This window comes from Narcine bancroftii, chromosome 6 (genome assembly GCF_036971445.1).
Source record: "Narcine bancroftii isolate sNarBan1 chromosome 6, sNarBan1.hap1, whole genome shotgun sequence".
NCBI lineage: Eukaryota > Metazoa > Chordata > Chondrichthyes > Torpediniformes > Narcinidae > Narcine > Narcine bancroftii.
The window spans coordinates 85,051,450-85,068,348 of record NC_091474.1 but is presented as its reverse complement, the minus strand read 5'-3'; the positions used below and the strand labels follow the sequence as shown (position 1 = coordinate 85,068,348).

The 16,899-nt window shown below is 36.0% G+C and overlaps 1 protein-coding gene across 4 annotated transcripts in view; it reads right to left on the bottom strand.

The window, feature by feature from the left end:
* Positions 1-16,899, bottom strand: part of gbf1 (golgi brefeldin A resistant guanine nucleotide exchange factor 1) — a 214,604-nt gene that overhangs the window by 179,926 nt on the left and 17,779 nt on the right. The window lies entirely within an intron of this gene.

The following is a 16,899-nucleotide window of genomic DNA, read 5'->3' as shown; positions in this document are numbered from 1 at the left end:
CTTCACTGAATGATGCAGTGACTAAGTACAGCAACATATTCCAGAAATAGTTGTAGATAACTGAGTCTTGATTTTGAACAAAAAAAAAATCAAGAATACAAATTTAACAATAAAAAAATACTAGGAGTGAAAGTTTGCAACCTGTCAGATGGAGATTTAAGAAAAGATTCTCTGAATAACCCCAATGTTCAAAAATTAAATGTACTAAAATTCTCCAGTGTTTTTCCTGTTGGTAGCTGCATCATTATGTGTACAGAAGCCAAGCTAAGTTGGAGCAAAGATATCCTGCAGCTCTGAACATAATTAATGGGTTAAGAAAATTAGAAACCTGCAATCCAAAATTACTGATTCCATTTCCATGATAATCCATCAATTTTTTCACTTTATTTAACATAATTTGAAGCAAAGTAAGTTTAAAATGCTGCACAGCCTCTACAAGTTGGTGGATGATCACAGACCCATGGAGCTGAGGCAGGACCTTTTGCTCACAATATCCAAGCCAATCTTTTTGCCCATCTACACTAATAAAATTTGCCTGCATTAGGAACATCTACTTCTTTGGCATATTTGTTTGTATCATCTAAATGCCCTTTCAATAAAGGAATTGTACCTAATTCTACCACCTCCTAGAGTTGTGCATTACAAATATCATTCTTAGTGTAAAATAAAATAACTTACCACCCAGATCCCTTCATAATCTATCCTATTCTTAACCTATGCTCCCTAATTTTTAATACCCCAGCCATGAGAAAAAAAAGAACCATTTGATTTATGCCTTGTAAAACTTTGCCAAGCCTCCATCACTCCAAAAAAAATACGCCCAGCCTATTAAATCTCTCCCCATAATAGAAGTCATCCAATCCAGGAAACATTCTGGTGAATCTCCCCTGCACCCTTACAAATGCACAATCACCTGCTTCCTAGACTGTGGCAACCAAAACCACACACAATACTCTAAATGCAACCTAACCAGTGATTTAAATAAGTTGCAACATAACTTCTGAACTTTTGTATTCTGTGCCCAAATTTATGAAGGCAAGTTTGCCTTTGATCTTCTTCACTACCCTATGGATGAGTACTGCCACTTTCAGGGAACTAAGGACTTGTTCCTCTAGCTCTCTGTTCATCAACATTCCATTTACTGTGTCTATCGCACCCCAATTTTACTTACCAAATTGAACATTCTCAGAATCCTAGGAGTGAACTGTTCAGACCATTGGGCCAGAATACATGTCCCTTTAAGGAAATGCTTCCAATTTTAAACGGAATATTGAAGTGAAAGCTGAATTAGTCTTACCTGTGTGGAGGAATTTTCAGGTGAATTGAAACCAGATTCATAATGGAGAGGCAAGAAAAAACAAAAATAGCGCTGATAATTTTACATTATTTGTAGTGTTGAACTCCACATTTCAAGAATGCAGATTAGATAAATTGAGTAACTTTTGCTGGAATGCATTTGCTTCCACCATTTAACATCTCTGGAGTGCATATGGCAGGAAACTCCTTGTTTAAAAATCATACAAATCCTTCTCCTCTAATCATATTCAGGAGCAAGAATGTGGAGAAAGATTGCCAGCTATGACTGCACTCAATCATCCATACACCACATTTCAGAACTAGCTTGGTCTTGTAAATTTTAAATGAGCATTTTATAGAACAAACTGAATCATTGTTGCATGGAACAAATTGATTTGCTCAACAATGTGAATGAAATCTCTCAAATGACAATGTGCCTGCTGTACAATTTTCACAAACAAAAAGTGTACCCTGCAGTAACAACCAGACATCTGGTCTAGTCATTGGTAGCAAAGCCATTGTTTCCCTGGTTTGTTTAAATTTGCCAATAAACAAATTGACTGCCACTGCATAACTTTAAGATATGAAGTGTGAATTAGAAAACTGAATTTGAATAGTTAACAGTTAGTTCAGATTTATAAACTGGACGAATTAATTTTTTTTAATAAAAAGAGCTTCGTTCATTAATTGGAGAGATTTCACCAGTCACATGAAAATAAATTTTAGATTCCAAACAATTTTTTCCTCTTTGCCATTCTATTTAATAGAAAAACGTTAACAATATGAAAGTCTGAAGATGTAGTATCACTGTACAAGGCGATTAAATCTAACTATAGCACAGAACTAATTTCCACAAGAAATATTCTGATTTGGTTGCAATCCTGTCAGCAAAATTGTCTAGTTTTCACATCTCCGCCCATTTAAACCATTCAATATGAAAACGAATAATGCAATTTGATTTCAACCTTCATGGAACACTAATTACAATAACAAAGTAGAAATTTCAAACTCTCAAAAACAGCTGCTGCTGGATCAATTTTAAATTTGAATTTAATAGATTTTTTAAATTGTAATTTAAATTTAGTCATACAGCACGGTAACAGGCCCTTTTGATCCACGAGCCCATGCTGACATTAACCTACAACCACGTTTTTTTTTGAACAGTGGGAGGAAACCCACGCAGACACGGACAGAACGTACAAACTCCTTACAGACAGCGCAGGATTCAAATCCTGGTCCCAGTTGCTGGTGCTGTAACTTCTATACTAACCATGCCACCCCAAATGTAACCAAATGTAGATAAAGGATAATGAAGTACACCATTTGGTCCCTCATGCTGCTCTTCATTAATCTTTCACTCTACATCATTTTCTTGTTCTCCCCTGATTTCCACTAATATTTACAAATCAATCATCTCTGCCTCAAAAATATACAGAAGCCAAGTCTGAACAGCTGCTGAGGGTAGGAAATTCCAAAGAACATTGTAGCCAACCCCTTCTTTTGAAAATGTGAGCCTTGATTTAGGCAACTGATCCAATGGAGACATTGTAGCGGTTGGCTACACGAACACCAAAGCCTTGGAAAATTAGACTGATTTATTGCTCTGGCCGTTGCGCTTAAATGTACAGAGGTCACTTGGGACAACAACTGGCGTCACCACCACCCCCCCAACCCTGCTCCGTGCAGTGGCCAAGTTTGTCAGCCATTTTGTGGACCAGTCTGTATCTCCACGCATGGACCACTACAACATCATCTCTGTATCTACTTTGACAAGTCCTTTAAGAATATTATTTGATTCAAAAAGTATAGGTTCAGTCTGCTTAATCTTTCCTCTTACAACAATGCCAAGGATCAATCTGTTGAACCAACAGGGACTTTTCTCCATCTTAAGTCTATTCTTCTTTTGGTAGAAGATCACATTATCCTAGGTAGTCTTGCCAAAGCTATGTGACTGAGGCATGAAAGGTACCATCACTCTTGCACTTGAAACTTCTTCCAATAAAGGCCAACAAGCCATTTTTCTTTCAAATTTCAATAATTTGAGGGCAAAATGGGAACATGATATTGGGTTGTCTATCAATTATAAACTCATTGAAAGAGCAAAAGGGATGAAAGTTTTTGTGGGATACTCCTGTTACTGAGTACTCTCCTCCATCATAGCTTAAGGTAAAATTAAGGATTTGTTCTCGTTCGCTTACAATTGTCTCACTATTCTTAGTAGCACTGATGAAAGTGCAATTCAAATGAGCTTCTGCAAGAAAATAGCACAAATCAAACCATAATCTGCATATAACATGACAAGAAGCAGAGGAAATCATCCAAAATTTATCTTGCAGGAGAGGAATGAATTTCTCCACTGATCGAAAAGAGGTGATACATTCCTTCACAGTAAAAAAAACATGCAAGTCTATAATATAGATTTACCTCAAACCTAAGGCTTTACAGCAATGTTAATAACCCTACACATAATAATTTAAAGAGTTCTTTAATATTTTCTGGGGGAAAAATTGACACGACTCAGACTCAACTCTCTTTGAAATAATCATCTGTGATGTTAAAACATATCATGTAAAAACAGATTAATGAGCAGTGACCTGGAAACCTATTCAAGCAAATAGCAACTTTCCTTCATGTTCAGTAAAGTGACTGAAAGTGAAGAGATTATTCCAGCAAATCACATCAGTGTAGCAGAAGCACAGAGCTTGGAGACAAAAATAGTCATATTCTTAAAAGTTCAATCCATGGTCCTTTTGGCTTTTTGTAGGTGCAACTGATTTAAATATTTACTGCTTTTCCTTCTTTTATTTCAGCATCCACAGTTTTAACTTTATTGTTATCTTGAACAATAGCATACACAAAATTAACTTTCGACATTTTTCAATAATTTCTCAATGAAAAAAACTAATGCACTATTCTTAGAATTGATATTGATTTCAAAAAGATCAATCTCTAATAAAACTGCTCAGTATGTGCGTGAAACTGATCTGTACTATGGAAAAATATGACTAAGAATAAAATCAAAGTACATTCTGCCTTACTTTCGTTAAAAAAGGCAGAACCTAAACCATAATATTTTAATTCTCAAAAGGTTTTGCTTTGAAAATGCTCGTAAATATTTGTGCCACACGAGTCCCTCACAAAATGAATGATGATCTACAACTGTGTCAAATAAACTCCAACCTATAAACCAATAAAATTTTCTGAATATATTAATCCATGATAGAGTAGAAGTAATATCTCTGCAAGTGACTGAGACCAAATATTACTTCACAAATGATTTATACAGGCATACATCAAATGATTTTACTCCAAAAAAAATCAAGAACTTTTAACACAACTGTGACTGATTTGATCATGATGTGGTTATATAGGAGAGTTCTGTGATTGCAATCAATGATCATCGACAGAGTTACAGGTATTTAAAGTGGCCATGTAAGTTCATTCAAACTAATATTAACTGAGATGTCACTTTCAAGAAAAAAAATCTTCAATCCATTAACATGATATGAATTTGCCACAGTTCATTCCCATCCCATTCCTTTTCTGACTTCTGTCCTGGACTTCCTACATTGTTCCATTGAAGACCAAAACTAATTCAAGGAAGGAACAATTTACACAAAGTCATTATAACATTTTTATTGGTCACTCATGTTATTTGTCTCCTTAATCCCTTATTTAAAAAAATTAGGCTCCCAGCATTGTTATACCCTTTGTTACACAAAGTCATTATAACATTTTTATTGGTCACTCATGTTATTTGTCTCCTCAATCCCTTATTTTAAAAAAATTAGGCTCCCAGCATTGTTATACCCTCTGAATAAAAACATTTCTTCTGAAGTCCTTGATGGTTTTATTAATCGTGGTCCTTAGTTCCAGCCTAAAAGCTAAGGAAACATTTCTCTTTGTCTAGCCTTTAAAATTTTTACAGAATCTTATAGATCTCAAATAGACCGTCCCTCAGCATTCACCTGACTTTCCTCAGCAATTTTGACTTTATTTTTCCTTCAAACATTTTTTTTTAAAAGAATGATGACAGAGATTGTTGCAAATGTATTTGCTCTAGCTGGCTCTCATATTTGCAGCCTGGGAAATTGGGGACATCAAAGATACATTTGCTGCTCGATGCTTTCATCTCTGCAGCACGGGTCTGAATGAAAATATCAACTTCAAGCGAAAACTTTAATGAAGGCATTTGGAAACACAAAAGACAATCCAAATTTAATCATATCCCAATGGTGCAGATTTCTGTAGTGATTTGTTCAACATACCTCAACTGAACTATAACCTGTGTAAGTGGTAGATAAGATTGACTGACAGCATACGGATAATACAATTGACAGCCACAAATTATTGATCTCAGAGTTACAGAAATTGCAAAGAAAGCTGGTAATGCCGATTCTGCACTCATCTTGGTCAATTTTCTAATCCAACTGACTATTTAACTTGTAGTCTGGAGCAATGGTTTATTGTGACAGAAGTCAAATTGTGCCTTTTAAAATCAAGTTTTAAGATTTTAAAACAAAAGTAATTTTTTAAAAATCTGAAACTAACATTTTTATTGATGTTTGTTGGGTGATGAAATTCCCACAATTGCATCTAATTGTGTGGAAATTTAATCTTTTGTATAAACCCTTCAGTTGTCATTTTGACTGCACCAATATCAGGAGGGAAGAAATCCAAGTCCAAATTTTAAAAATTAATTTTCAATGATATGGTGCATTTCATGCTTGAAGTCGACTTAAAATATGACAAATAAAATCACAAAAAAATAGATTTTATCTAAAAAAGGCAGAAAGATTTTGAACCGTTTTGGGTGAATTCTATGGATTTTAAGCTGCTGCTCATGAAAATCACATGAAACGTTCACCCAAAACGGTTCAAAATCTTTGTTGTCCAGTAGAATCATAAGGACTTAAATACACTCACCCATGAAAAAGATAAACATTTAAATTTCAAGCCTTTTTACAATTTAATCTGCAACTATTTAAATTCATTGTTTTCAGATCCTGCACACTTTCACCCCACACTTCCTTTAACCTAATCCAGCCTTACCTTCTGAAATTTCTCCCATCCTTCAATTATTATCCATTGCACACATCTACTTTTCACTCTTTCACATTGGCAACCAAATCTCTCATGTTCTTGATCTCCCAAAACAATCAGTTCTTCAAGTTTCTTTAATTTCTCCTTCTGCAGCTCAGTGCCACATTTTGTTCAATAATCTCTCCAATAAGCCAAATGAAGGCTGCTTTGAGAAAGAAAATCATCTTTAATGAGTTTAAACTCCTTTCTCAGGAGTTTGTGGAGGTTTGGTATGATATGGGAAACCCTGGAAAATTTCTACAGATGGTGTTATGGAATGTGTGCTGACTGGCTGCATGCAAAAAGCCTTACAAAACGTTGTGGACACAGCCCAGGACATCACAGGTAAAACCCTCCCCACCATCGAGAACATCTACAGGGAACGCTGCCGTCGGAAAGCAGCAGCAATTATCAAGGATCTACACCACTTCGCGCACACTCTGTTCTCATTGCTGCCATCAGAAAAGAGCTGAAAATGCCACAAGGCATGCATCACAAGGTTTGAGAACAGCTGTTACCCCTCCACCATCAAATTTCTCAACAACAAACTGAATTAGGGACTCATTAAAGGACTTTTACACTTTATGATTTTTTTTCTGTATTGCACAATTTACATTTGTTTACATGTGTACACTGAGTCTTTTTTTTTGCACTGCCAATAATTGGCAATTCTGCCTCACCACCTGGAAAAAAAATCTCAGGGTTGTATGCAATGCCATGCATGTACTCTGACAATAAATCTGTATCTCATCAGTTGTGGAGCTTTCAGAATCAACTGAAAATTCAACTCAATGAACTCCAGTTGGCCATCATATTAAGGTTGTCTGTACTTCTAATAAATTATTTACTATTTAAAACAGATGTCATGCTATGCTGAACATTACAATTGAGTCACAACCCAATTGGTACTTCAAAATAAAATTGAAGTGAGAATTCAGCAGAAAACAAATCTTCATTGTGGGAGTTTAAACTGTAGCAAATTTGAAGAGACTGCATCAAATTATTTTTCTTTCCCATTCCCATTAAACTGATAAAATGCATTATTGACTAAATACAACTATAAAACAACAGGCATGCACTATTCAATACACAATGAAAATCAATGGCACTCCTAACACTCGATGCCTCGAAGTTCATGAATTTGTTCTGTAAATCTTTGACACAATACTTAGGTCACCAACTTACGGTCCTCAGTGATTAATTGCTTCCTGCTGAGATAGTTAAATTATTGAACACATATAAATGAACCATGCCTTGAAAAAAAATTTGCATTTTTCCTCACACCATGCCTAAATTGATCTGTCAGCCCCCCATTTCAACCACTACAACTACTCAGATTTATAACCCAAAGCATTATTTCTTGGCAGCAGTTTGTGCTTATCTATTTTTACCTGGATTAATTAATTTTAGAAAGGTTTTTATTTTGGCCATCATCAAGGTTTGCAAATAAAAGTTGGCAGTTGTGAAGTCACTAATGTACTAATTTTTTTTTAATTTTTAACTGCAAGATAAACATTTTGCATCAAAAACTGGCATTTTTATAGCATTCTTTTATCGATTTTACCTTTATCTCAGCAAAATACTGCTGCAATACCAATAAAAATTTGACAAAGTAGTGTGGTCAAATCACCTACAAATGATTCCGATATAATCAAGAAAAAAAAACTGGGACCATCAAAGCAGCAAGCTTTGTGACATCGGGGTGGTGGGGGGAAGAAGGGAGTATAATTAAACCAAATCATTGAAAAATTTGGGGGATAAAAAGAGTGGATTGATTTCAGAAAGTACTACATTTGACAACCAGGTTTTTCAAATGTCTTTGAAGCACTCAATATTAAAAATAGAAATTCTTACTTTGTTCACTTCAATCACTTCCCAAGATATCGACAGCAATTTTCTGCTTCTATAAAAGTTCTCAGATAAACACAATTTGTATTTTTTAAATCTTTTCATTAAGAGGAAAAGAGTTATTACGCTCAATTAGCTTCTCTAGTAAAAATTTATAAATTTATATAAAGGGTCGTTTTTGACATCACATCCAATATGTTGGGAGACAAAGTGAGGCTCTTTGTCAACTGTGGGGAAAAAAAGCTATGCAATCTTTTTTCCAAAATTGGCAGGGTCATTTTTCCTCTAAAAAAAACACTATAAGGGTTAGTTGCATACAAATTATTTGAACAAATTCAATCTCAGGCACTTGTATCACTGTGATTACCAAACTTGATTGACAAAGATTATTCAATAATTATCACCTTGATAATGGCATTACCACCATATGCAGCTTTTATGAAACCAAGAAATAAGATCTTTAACAATGTATTGTCAAGTCATACAGGACAATTTCAGCCCATTTGAACATGTTCAAAAACTCAATATTTGTCACAGAAATGTGAACCTCACGATGAGGCCTCTCAATGGGGTAAAAGATACAAATTTACATGACTCTGCCAATCAAGCGGATTAAAGTCCTTAATCTGAAATAATTGTTCAACTATTACATCTGGTTCCAAAGGTGAAATTACCAGTAATTCGAACAAAAGAAACTCGAATTTCACATTTTTAAATCCTATTTTCCAAAGCTTTGATTGCTGACAAAATAAATGGGTTTCCAAGGTGATACTTTGCAACAAAACACAATTCTACTTATCACATGAATAATTATTTCACAACTTGAGTTTTACTTTAAAGCAACTATGTCCGAGAAAACACATGCTTTTAAATCTTTCATGGCAATACTCAAAAAAAGTAGAAATGTAAACCTTGTTCAAAGCAAACAAAATGGCCTGGCATCACCAACCTGGCCTGCTGACTTCATCACCAATTGTGAAAATTATATATGCCCTTGAAGATTCTTTTACAAACAAGGGTCTGGTGTGCAGCCAGACTTAAAATGATGACAATCTTAACAATCAGAAATGCACTTAGAACGACCAACTAACATCTGTTCCAACAGAAAAAAGATCCATTAATTGCAGTTTTTCAATAAAAAGATATGTGCCTGTAAATTTAATTCAAACGAGTGGGGGAGAAAGAAAGGGGAGCCTGTTGCAGCTGTCACTCAAAATCCAACCTGCCACTGAGTCTTGTGGTTGTCTGGGATTCACTAAATGCTTGTATTTGTATGAATAAAAATGAGGGGATTTAGCAGCTCTGCTCCTCCACAAAGCTATCAAACTTTGACCTTTACAGCAAGAAAATGATTTTTTTTAAACCACATCTCACAACCAAGAGCAATGCTTACCTATTGTTTTACACTTGCATTGAAAAAGAAAAACTGAAATTTAAGAAAAAAATCTCCTTGCTCAGTACAATGACAGTTCTCTGGGAAACAATTTCAGCAAACTAACAGTAAAACAAAATGCACCTCAATCAAACCCCATCAGAGAACAAACCAGTTGGCTTCTAACTTCAACAATTTCTCCCCCTCTCGAAATCAAAACAACCACAAGTGATTCTTCAATTGTATGCAGACTTGCCAATTCCCTCACTGTACTGTCTTTGTAAAAAAGAGCCCCAGAAGTGAAGGAAATTATTTTCAGAATATAGACAGCACTTCCTTTCCCAGAACAATCCATCTCTCAACTGGACAGACTGTCTACTATATTTACTCAACTGAATTTGCAGATGATATACTTCCAGCTGTACAATATACACATGTTCCTGTCAATCAACTGTTCGAGAAGTGATAGAGAATTGTGCACTCGGAAATGACCTGGTAACTAAATTCATCACACGGACAATTCTTCAAAATAAAAACTGATATATTTATATAAAGTATCGAAAGATCATGTGCTAGGTAACTGCAATTTAAACAAAGGTAGAACTCAATGCCAATTCAATTGACTAAAGTTAATTAAATCACCGTTCAACGGACAGCACTAAATAATAGCAGAGTTTACATTTTAAATAAGTTTGCATTAATTAGTAATTATGCTCAATGCACCAGGCAAAATAAATTTAAACTGTGAATTTAACAGATTCACTCATTGTGCAATACTTTGACATATAAAAAGATAAAGCCTAATTTTTCATTTACAAAGCCACATAAAAATGTTAACTATCCTTTTCACTCTATTTGCATTTGCCAAAGTTATAAATGGAGCAACAAGACATCATGAAAATTCCTGGTGAGTTCAAAACACAATTTTGTCGTACAGTTTCATTGCAAATGGATGAAAGGTACAATTCCTGACTAAAAGTCCTTGCCACAGATAAGACCAACTTCATTCGCAAAATTTGTGACAAAAACCTAGTATTAATACAAAATCTCAAGCACTTTTATCCTTACCCATTTTTCTCTTAATTTACTTTGGGGATTTTTTCATTTGCATAGTGTGGCCTCTGCTCAACAGTATATTTCCAGCTTCAAGATTTCAATTTCATCTTGTGTGCATCTTTAAATCCATGCCCATATCGGCCCAGAGTTATTTTACATAAAAATGCACAATATATAAATAAATAAAGTTCTCGTATATTTTGGTGACAAAGAATTTTTTTTTAATGAAATGCTTGAACATAACAAGACATGAAGTAGCTTAAAAGGAATGATAGTAGAGGGTTGATTCACAGATTGGAGATCTGTCCAGTAAATCTCAAGACCCTGGAGGGTGTTGAAGATCAGAGAGACTTTAGGGTACAAGTACACTTCTCTTAAAATAGCATCACAGGGAGAAAAGGGTGATGAAGAGACCATGTAGCATGCTTGCCTTCATTCACCATGGCATCAAATCCAATAAGTCAGGACATCATGTTACAGTGTACAAAACATAGGTTTGCTCACTTATTGGAAAGATATGATTCAGCTAAAGAGGGAGCAGAACAGATTCACTACAATGCTGGCTGAGATAGGAGAGACTGGATAGGTTGGTAATGTTTCCCATTAGCAAAGGATGAGGCATGAGGGACACAAACAGGGCAGAGAGTCGGCTCCAAGCTATGCGTATTTAAAACCGGAGGGTATGAAAGGGGAAAGATCTGAAGGAGATCCGAGAGAAAGTTTTTCATGCAGAGGGTGGTGGGTAAAAGGAATGAGCTGCCTGAGAAAATGGCAGAGATAGGTACAATCTAATGTAACATTTAAAAGGCGTTTGGATGTACATGGATAGGAAAGGATCAGGACAAATATAGGCCAAATGCGATTACCTTATATTGGCATCTTGGTCAGCATGGATGAGTTGGGTCAAATAACCTGATTCCATGCTGTACAACTCCATGGCTCAGTCTGCTTGGTCAAACTTCTAAACTGCCCCAATATTATAAAAGGTGCAATTTGCTTTGAGACACAGGTGAACGACATAATCTTACATGTTAATGAAGGTTGAACATAAAATATAAATGCAATTGGCCTTCAACAACACCACAATCTATGGCCTACACAAGAAGTAGTAACAGCAAATTCCCATTTATCAATATTCAAGTGCAGCTTAATTTAATGGTTGAGGTGCACAAACTTTAGTCTGTTCGATTTCAGCATCGTTTTTTTTGCTGATGTTCTCAATTCAAGTCTTGAAAATCTGATTCACAATTCTTTTGGTGACCTCAAACAAAAAAATGGTTAATTGCTAAATTTATTTTAACAACTTAACATTTGTGAAAATGCAAAAGGTGAAAAGCATCTCAAAATATCATTGTTTTTTTTAAAAGCCAAAAAGCTGAAAGAACTCAGCAGGTCAAGCAAAAATTTGTGGAACCAAAGAGTACAAGTTAACATTTCAAGTCTAGACTGAGAAGGAAGAGGAAATTTAAATTAAAGTTTTAAATTGAGACACACAGCAATGTAACAGGGTACTTTGGCCCACAAGTCTGTGCCACCCAATTTACACCCAATTAACCAACACTCACCGTATATTTTGAACGTTGGAGGAAACCTGGAAAAACTGACTCAGGGAGAATGTACAAACTCCTTACATATTTGAACGCTAATCCCAATCTCTGGTGCTGTAAAGGCATGGCGCTAACCAATATGCCAACCGTGCCACCCTGAAAGATTGCCAGTGTATAGCAGTTCAAAAAGGGATGGGTTAAAGGCTGTTAAGTGATAGGTGAAACGAAATGGAAAGGGATGATGGATGGGCAAATGGAACCAGGTGGGGTGGAAAGACATGCAGGAGAGGTGAACACAAGGGAGAACAAAATTAGGTGAATGAATGCATGTGCATGGCAGAAGAAAACAATAGGTTCTCTTGGATGGCTTTCAACCCATGAAACGAACAATGAATTTTCCCTTTTTCCACCCATCACCTAGCAGCCTCAGTCTCTCTGCCCTCACCAATGCGGCTTCACCATCCCATCTCCATCTGGTTCCAGCACTGATTTTTGTTTTGGATTCCAACATCTGCACTCTCTTTTGTCATTGCAGAATATCTCATTAACATATTAAAAATTGGTAGAGTGAACTTGAACCGTCATCATGACAGAGGGATGCATTGGGAAACCACAGCATTACAAAGTAAATTCGCTTTCCAAATATTTGTTCTTTGTTTACCATCGCAAATGGCAAATTTAGTAGATACCTGGCTTTTAAGGGAGAAAACTATTGCAGCCAAATATTCGTGTCTCCATTGCCTTCTCCTTCCCCCATGTTGTCATAAAGGAAAATAAAAATCCATTAAGCAACAGAGATGCTCTATTTCCAGCAGCAACTCTTCACTGTCAAATTCTGCCACTTGAAACGACAGGCATCAAGCAAATGATACCAATCATTATAGGAGAGCAAATTAAATGAAAAATTGTTCAAAGTTATGAGCACGTGGTAAATCTTCAGAATACCCAAGCACTAACAAGATTTTTTTTTGTTGAATAAACTCTATTGTAGCATGCTTGCCATGTCACTGCCACAAGTGCTTGTCCATCTAATGCCTTCCCTGAGGAGCCAGCTGTGCTGAATATGGTACAAAGCAAATCACAAGTGGCAATCCATTGCATTCTACAGTAATCACTGCTTTTATAACACAGCTAAACAACATGGATTTCAAATCATTGAGGTGGGAAGTTTTGCCATTTATACTGAAACAAATCAAATTAAATAATGCAAACTTCCTAATGTGCTTTTTCAATTGCCTTGAATACATTTGGAATTAGTCCCTTCCTCTTAATTCATCCATTCAGTCAAAAAAAATCTTGTTTCTATTCCTGCAGTTTTTTTTCATTTTTTTTAAAAAGGGAAAAGTTGAAACCAAAGGTTGGGCAATTCTGATATCATACACAGCTGCATTTCATCAGATGAAAACAGATATTTCAAAATCTGGTGACATTTCTGATTCTTTTTATCATGCTTGCCTACTGGACAATATCATGCTTGCCTACTGGACAACACCAGAGGATCGATTTTCTTTCCTTCCATTAATACGATGATTTTATTGACTAGAAGTCTGCATATAACCTCCAGAAGAAAAAAAGATGACCCACAATTTTGATTGGGCAGAAGAAGCTAACCTAAAACAGATGTTATAGAGGACCAGCAGAACAATACATCCCTCACTAGCAAGCAACCCTAGCCAATGTACATCATGGTTTTGGAATAGTTCTTCAGACACTTTACACCCAGAATCCCAACATCTCAGCTGTGTGCCAAAGACTTGAACTTCAGACCAAGCTGGCTCAAGCCGTACTTCTCCAATGCAAATTAATCTCGTGTGTTCCCAATGCTATAAAATTGCCCAGGTACATCATGTTCATTAGAAGTACAATAAATCTGAGCCAGCTCATTAAAGACAACTCTGTTTACTCCAAAAGCATCCATAAAAGTAATGGAAGGTAAAAACCCACTCACCAATATGCTGCTCATCAATAAGCAAATAAATGAGAAGTGAGAAAGACTCAACAGGTCAAACAGCATCCATGGAGGCAAATCATCAATCAATAGCTCAGGTTGGGACATGTTAATCATGATTTAAGTGAAAAGGGGAGACAACAAGCATATGGTGGGGGGGGTGGGGAAGAGATGATAGGATACTGGACAAAAGATGGAAATGGTTTGAGAACAAGGTGAGAATGGGAGCAGGCAAAAAAAAAGGAAACAGTAGAACCAGATGGAGAGGATTTACAGCAAATTAGAAAATTCAACATTTTAGTCTGCCCAGTTTGTTCTTGAAATTTGCATTTGGCCTCACCCTGGTAATGAATAAAGTGGAGAACAGATTGGTCTATGTGGAATGGGGAGGCAAATTAAAATGGCGGGCAACTGGGAGTTCCATTTTGCAAATACGCACAGAGTGCAGTTTGGGTCAAAAAAACTCATCCCATGGCAAGGCAACATGGGAAGGACTGCTTTAATATTAATGCATTATTCAATTGACTGCAGCTCTATTAAAGGACATCAAGGGGAAAACATTCCACTCATACGAGTCACATTTCATCCAAAGGAAGATGCCTATAATTGTTTTTTTTATTTTTTATTTTTCACACTATAAACCATACTGACCAAAATACATACAGACATTTTTCTCTTGAATATATAGTGTCATTTTCTCCCCTTTTTCCCCTCCCTTCCCTCCCTCCCTCACCCCCATCCCATTTATTCAAAGTTCAATCTATAAGATACATTAAACCCGTTAAACAATGTCGTCACTTAATAAAAATAAATTTTTGTCTTTTACTTTTATATATCGAGTCAGTTCATTTCGTTGTCTTCTCCTTCTGTCGTTTTAGGTGGTGGAGGTCTTGAAGGTTATTTGTCCTTGTCACAAAATATCATTGCAGTAGTTCTTTAGAGCAGTCATTTAGACCAATCATGTTCAGCACCTTCATATGTGGTCTCTCCCTCCCCCCCACCCCCACCCCCAGAATAAAGTGAGAGCAGGAAATGTTTCCTAACGTTCGATTCTATTCAAAAACTCTTAGAGGGAAAAAAAGAAAACATTGGTGCCTGCATGGAGGAAACTTGAACAGTAGGACCAGTTTGGTTAGATCAGTGGAAAGTAGCAGCATTTGTGTGATACTACAGTACTGCCTATTTCTGACAACTATACACCCTTAACAGTAAATGTCAATATGTACCAAACAGGTGCTTCAAAAGAAAACATTAAATTAAAAAGTAATAAAAAATGTATTTCTCATTTTTAATGTACATTATTGTTCGTCATCAAAAGATCCTTGTTCAGCTGCAGAAAGACCTTCCACACTTTCTCGCTCAGCGAAGCCAAGTTACCAGCCCCACACCTGGACCCTGTGACTTTGTCAGACAACAAATTTGCTGGAGTTCCTGACCATTACAAGTTTGCAAATAAATAAATATAGCATTTAACATATTTTTGTTACAAAAAACAGGATGTTGAACTAAGCCAAACATGGGCAATCCATGCACCAAACCTAAAAGATGGCTTTACCCTCTCAAGTGCTCCCAAGCTTTGCACCGTTTATTACACCTCGCTTGCAATCATCATTCAAGAAAACAAAAACAAACATCCCAAACCACAAGCATTTTTTTTTTAAATTAAAATGGTTTCAGCATAAGTAATCTGGGCAAGATGCATCTATTTTTAAACCAGTTTTGTTTATACAGCATAAACATTATAAACTCTATTCAATGTGTGCTCTGCTACAATAAGCATCTGCTCCTCAATTTGGAGCACAGAAGCACAGCTCTGTGCAGGTGGGTCAGGGATTACCAGCAGCACTTTGCACAGAGATACCATGAGGCAACACACAGGAGCAAACTGTGCACTACTGGAACACTGCTTAACATTTACATTGCCTGACTCAGTTCATTACAATTTTTGGTTCAATAATGAACAGACTATGTTACCACTTCCTGGGGGAATCTGAAAATTATAAATAAACTCTGAAATCCATAAAAAGGGAAAAAGAGATAATATTGACAAATCTTAAGAACACTGATTCACAATGGATATTTCTACCACACCTGATCAAATATTTCAGTTCAGTCTTGGAACAAAAAAAAGAGAATTTCAAACTAATGTTGGAATTTATTACAATGCAGCTCACAGGATTAGAAAAATTTATTGAATTATTCTAACCTTAAAAAAGACTAACCTTCAAAAGAATATTAACTTGACTAATGTGCTATATAAATGTACATTAAAATCATACCAGTTATTTGCTATGAAAATATTTATCAAATGTTGACTTCTGAAGAATATACAAAAATATGCATAGCAGTAAAGCCATGTACTCCTTCACCTTCATACTTCTATTCCCTTTTTATTCAAAAACCATGTACTGTCTCAAAAGTAAATAATATTGTGCTTCCACAACCCTTTGAGGTAAAAGCAAAGATGGTAATTTCCAAGAAATGTCTTTTTAACACTGCATCATCAAAATGGGCTATTCTGTTAGCACAGCCCCTAGCAAGGTGCAATCTCTCTAACCATCAAAGACCAACACCACCCAGCACACATTCTGTTCTCGCTACTGCCATCAGGAAAGAGGTATCGGTGCCACAAGACTTGCACCACAGGTTCAGGAACAGCTGCTACTCCTCCACCATCAGACTCATCAACAACAAACTCAGCCAGAGACTCATTTAAGGACCCTGACTTATGCATTTTTATTTTACTTTTT